Genomic DNA, 6,216 nt, shown 5'->3' on the forward strand with positions numbered 1-6,216 from the left:
CTTGCCTTGTTTTGTTGTGTATGCTGTATGTCTTTCTTTTGCAATGATCATTCATTTTTGAATGTGAGCAGAGGAGAATGAGCCCACTTTGGAGGTTGTCCTGGAAGATTCTGAAAACACAGATGCTGCTGCCTAGACCTTTAGGGATTTTATTTTGCTCTTCCTATGTTCTGTGTTTTTGAAATACTTAGAGTTCCTTCCACGTTTTTAAATTTCCTCTTGTTTCTGGATTACTGTAATCACAACCTACATATTTTTCTTACTCTTAAACTGCTCTCTTTTATTATCTATGATGACGTCTTAAATTATATAATTATACGTTATATTTTGGGATGTCACATTTATGGTATCAGAGCAGTTTTGTCCTTAGGATGACCTGTGTGTTGCAGGTTTATCGTGTCTTCTTTGTGAAAAGTTGAGTCTAAATGGTATGGTTCACCATTTATTCCAAGTATACATAGTAAAATTATGTATCTAACTGGAAGCTTTGAGAACAGAAAATGTCTCTATAGAAGGAATGAGGGTGCACACTCATGACTTTTACTAGAGATGATTTTCCTTTCTTAATTCTGAAGGTTTGGAGTAAGAAAGAGTTAGGGTTCCAGAGTTGTTTTAGATATAAATTCCTGTCTTTTCTTGCCTTTGTGGTAGTGTACTATGCTATTTAGTAGTAGGGAAATGCATATTCAGGACAACTTGAACTGTATACCTTCTTTAGAATTTAATTAAGCCTTTGAGACAAATTCTTGCCTCAAAAGCAAGGATTTAGAAGACCAAAATTTAGGTTTCAAAGGACTAGTGAATATATTGGGATTTAGAAACTGAAAATCATAATTTTGTCAATTGCTACACTAATAAACATTTTTCCTTGCATTCATTGAGCCGAGCATAGTGATGAAGTACTGATGGAAACTATTTTATATTATAAAATAAGGCATTATTTATTAACTAGCTTCAAATAAAACAGTAAGTCACTAAAAGTAGGATATTATTCCTATGTATATTGCATATAAAATTTCTGTCTTTTTAAGAAATTGTATTCCAGTACACAAGTGTTCAGAACATCTTTTTTATAAAATATTTTATCCTGATTACAAATATTAGATAAACTTAATTGGAAAAAAAAATCTCTCTAACCTCGTGTCTTTTCATTTAAAACAAATATCTTGTTCTAAAAAGCTTTGGAAGTTTATTGGTTTGTTTGTTGTTGCTTTTAATATGTAATTTTGTTTTTAGTTTTTTGTCTTAATATCTTTTCTTTTTACTCTTGTACATCAATCACTTCTCTAATAAATTTTATACTTGATGAAAAAAATAAATAAAAGAGAATTTTTTTTTGAATGGTTTAGGAGTATTATTTTTAATTGTTAACTTTTTAATATTGATTATTTTCTGAGTAAATTACACTCTCATCCCTTGAGAGATTGTTAGATTACACTGTTCTTCCCTTAGTTTTGAAAAATTATGCTGATAGAACTTACATTAAATTAAAATCCAGAAATACTAACCAGGAAACAAGAATGTCCTTATGGTCATTGATTAATTCCTCAAATAGTGATAACTCTAAACAAAATTAGTTTCAGGCATTTTGAGGAATCTGAACCCCCACACAAAACAATATCATTGCATTATTTTACCCTAACTACCAATAACTTCCCTAATTAATAGGCTATGCTCAACTAATTGACAGTTGAATCCACTAAATATTACACATTATAATTTTTCTTATTCTTTATTTGATACACACATTTAATAGAAGGTTGTCTTGTTCTATCAATACTCTTCCTTTCAAGTGGGATCTTGCCCACAAGGTGGAATTAAGGAAACACTTGTTGAATCTCAGATGCTAACTCCCAACTATTCTCACATGGTGAAAGTTGCTGTCATTTGAGCAACACTTCTACATCTTCCTGAGCATTATGTCTGCCATTGAAGACAACTTCTTGAAATCTTTGGAGCTCCCTGCCTTCAGCCAGAGCAGCAGGTAAACCTTGTTCCAATGATAAACCTCACAACATGCCACATAGTTCTTAATATCATTTTTTATAGCCACCCAAGATACTGCATTGACCACCCTTTTGTAAGTCCAAGAAAAACAAGAATGTCGTGCTAATGGAGAATCATGTAAATTCTGCTGAAGGATAAGAATTTGGCCAGGTTTACAAGGAAGCAACGACTTTCCTTTAAATTATAGCTGATTTTTTTTTTCTTAATTCATAACCAATGTGATTCTCATTCTTTGTTACTAAATTCTGGTAAAATCTTACAGAGCCGTAGATCTTTAATTAATTTAGAATCCCATTCAGGGAAATTTTCACCATTCACCACTAATGTAGTCACTAATTATTTTGTTACAAAAACTAGGGTATGTTCGGAAATTTCCATTGCTTCTTCCTTCTTGTACCCCACCCCCATAATTCACAACCCATTTTTTTTTCTTTAATCATCCTCCTTTTGCTTCATAGCTCCAAAACTTTATTTTGTCTTCTAATGTGTTTTAGCTAAAGGTATAAAAGTTTAGTGGCATGCATATTTTCTGAGAAAAATTTACTTGGAAGGTCATTCATAGTTACACAAAATTGCTGAGATCACATTATCTTGAGCTTTATTCGTTATTTAATGCATTAATACTTTAATTATAATAAAAATTTAAATGCACGTTGGATTTGTCAAATTATGTTAGACGTGTATATTATATTTTTTATTTTATTTTTTTTTATTGATTGACGCAAAGATTCGACCGTTAACCTAGTATCTCAACCAGGTCAATAACTAGACTGGTTTTCATAACACTAGATTTGGGATCTTTTATTGGTCCACTAAACTTGAAAACGCCCTTCTCTGTTCTCTCGAAGTTGGTTTGTTGGTACAGTAGTTCTCATTCTACTAAAGTAGAGGTTGGGAGCAACAAAATAAAGTTGTCCAAGAAAAAAAAAATTACTTAGCATTAAACTTAAAGTCTAACTTAACCTTACTAAACATCTTACAAGGTTAGTACCCTACTTCTATATTCTATTTTAGTTATATTCACCCTTCAAATTTTATTTAAGACAACCCGCAAACGGGCTTCAAGTACCGTAGGGTAGAGGTGATATCATTTAATGAAATTCCTAAAAAGCTCCTTCAATTTCTCATAATTCCTAATGAATTTTCCCAATTTTACCTCTTTTATTCTACGCTGCGATTTTGAGGAGCATTTCTAGGGTGTTGCCAATGGCACCCAAGAAAGACTAGAGTTCAATGGGGAAGTAAAGCACAGAAGAAAAGTCAATGGGGGATGCGGATAAGGGTGGAAATGAAGAGTAAATCTTTTTATGTAAGAGTTTCTAGTTGGTGTTCTGAAGCAATGTTAACGGGGTTAGAACTTGTGCAGCAGACCATGGAGAAAGTGAAACTCATTCAAGAAAGGATGAAGGCATCTTAGAACAGGCAGAAGTCATATGCTGACCAGAGGCAAAAACCTTTGGAGTTTGCAGTTGGAGATCATGTGTTCCTTCGAGTGACTCCCATTACTGGCGTAGGGAAGGCCATTCGAGTTAAGAAATTGTCTCCTAAGTACCTAGGCCCTTATCAAATCTTGAGAAGAATAGGGTCAGTCGCCTATGAAATTGCAATGCCTCCACAACTGGCTAATCTTCATCCTGCGGTTCACGTCTCACAAATTTGAAGATATGTACCTGATCCGACGCATGTGCTAGAAGTTGAAGACATTCAAGTGAAGGAAGACCTGTCTATGGAGGTGCAGCCTGTTAGAGTTGATGAGAGACAGACAAAATGACCTAGTGGAAAGAATACTAGACTTGTCAAGGTCATCTAGGACGAGAAGACCGGCGACTCCACTTGGGAATTGGAGGAAGAAATGCAGAAGTGTTATCCTCACCTATTCTCTGGTAAGTCTATTTTCGCGGACGAAAATTTTATTTGTTGGGGAGAATGTAAGACCCTTAAAATTTTAAGGCTATGGGCCTCAGGAAAAGCAGTCAGGCCCATCAGAGCTGGCTCTTGGCCTTGAGAGGGGTCTCTCCCTTAGTCAGCATTTTCATTCTTCAGAATTCCAGTCTCTCTCTAGAAACTCCATAACCAAACCCTAACTCTTCTCCATCTTCTCTCTTCTTTTTCAGAAATTTAAACCGTACAAAACTCCAATTGGTGCCTTCAACTCGTTTCTGGTGTCGGGGGCTTCAGTTTGAGCCTACCATATTTCTATTTCACTTGGTAAGTAAGTTTTCCCNAATTTCCTCCANTGTNCTTGCCCTAAGTATGTACTATTTTCTGATTTTTATGAGTCTTGTATAATTTGGTCTTCCATTCTTCACTGTTTCAACTCAAAAAGCTAATAAAAAACTCCATCACCTAATCAGTGATTTATAGGTCCGGTTTTGTTCAGCACAGTGTAAGGATTTCCTTAGGANCGTTCTCTAATATTTTAAAACTGTGGGCTTTCCAGGTAAGGGGAGTTAATTTTATAAATAATCATTTTAAATTGTTTCTGGATATTTTAGAAAATATACTGAAAGTATGGTGTATGGATTTGAACCTGTTTGANGTTCTTACATATGATAAAATCTGAATTTCTTTGTATGTGATTTATGAGATTGTATTGCCACTGTTTCATGTTCTCGGATTTTAATATGTCCTGAACTATGTCCAATTGATCACTGTGTTTGGACTGTTGAATATGATGGTTATAATCTGCTGCATTACTATTGCCATATTTATTGTTGATTTTGGATGGGTATGAAGCTAAACTAGCTCTATTTGACTTAATGGATAATGGAACNTATATATGCTGAGGTTGTTTTGGGTGACTGGAAATTANGTTGCACTGTTATTTTGATGGGGGACTTGGGCTGTATAGAAAACCTAGGTCTGTGGGTGGAAGTGAGGCACTGGGAAGGGTACTGGAGGACTAGAACACAGNAGCTCAATTCAGATAAATTAACCAAGCTAATTTCAGACCTTAGGATACCTTGAATGAGTAAACTGAACTTTTTAGGATACCTTCTCTGTTGGTAGGATAGAGGGAACCTAAAAACCAGAGCTGGCACGTCACTCATCATAGAGCAGCCCTGACCTGGTCCAGTACGTTGTGACTAGTCATANGTGTTGGTGACGAAGGTGAGTCCGCTGCGGTGGACATCTGTTCCNACTCCGTTGACCAATTGGGGTATGAGAAGGTGGGAGAGAGTAGAACCTTTAAGCCATGATCAGTAGCTGAATTTGATTTCGTTTGGTTTGGGGAGAGGGAATTAGCATATTGAATTCGAGTATCTGTAGCATTGGGGTGGTTGGGTTGTTTAGGCAATCTAGTTAAGTTACATGGAACCTGTGTGAGGCATAAAACTGAACAAAAACACTTTAGAAGTGGTCTCTTTGATTTGATCCCCTAAACCATAGGACTTTGGAAATTTTAGTAGAGAACCAACCTAAATTAACTTAATTCCACCCTAGGAATAAATTAGGAGCAAGCATTCTATAAAAATGAATAATTTAACGAGTAATTTCATAACTAAGGAAACATTGTAAATTATTTTGAGATACTATGTATCATAATATATTATATTAGTTAATGTACGTAATATATATATATATATATATATATATATATATATATATATATATATATATATTTTATTATGGAATTTAAGATTGTTTTGGCAAGTATAATTTTAAGATTTTATGTGTGTGAAAAGTGTGGAGATTGTGTTAAATGTATGATCGAATATCTAATACACGTTATTGAGAATGTTTATTATTTAGATTACGTGTATGTTTATTTTGGCAAAAAGTGTATTAGTACAAAGTGACAAAGTTGTGATCCAAGTTAAGTAACAAGTTCTATAAGTTCAAGATCTCTTGGTGAGATCTTTAGTGTTTTAAAATGAAAGTAGGGGCTCAGCCTTGGGAGTCATTCTGACGCTTCAATGGTCAATCAAACTCACTTAGAGAGGTTGAACCATGTGGTGAGAAGTAGCAGGAGGTCCTTAGTCTTGGGGGCTCCCAGTATGCCTCAAGGCGCGGAACGGACTAACCTCGTGAGTGTGGCAGGGTTGGGAACCCAAGTTTCATAAGTCACCACGGGTGCAAGACTCGCCATAGCCCGACTCTCATTTTAAAGTCCGGACGAGTCAAGTCTAGAATCTCACATGTTTAGGTTGTTTGCTATAAAATGTGTTTGTTATCCATGCACTCTCTTATGATCAAATGTTTAATCTG

Source organism: Vigna radiata, chromosome 11 (genome assembly GCF_000741045.1).
Source record: "Vigna radiata var. radiata cultivar VC1973A chromosome 11, Vradiata_ver6, whole genome shotgun sequence".
In the NCBI taxonomy this organism is placed as follows: Eukaryota; Viridiplantae; Streptophyta; class Magnoliopsida; order Fabales; family Fabaceae; genus Vigna; species Vigna radiata.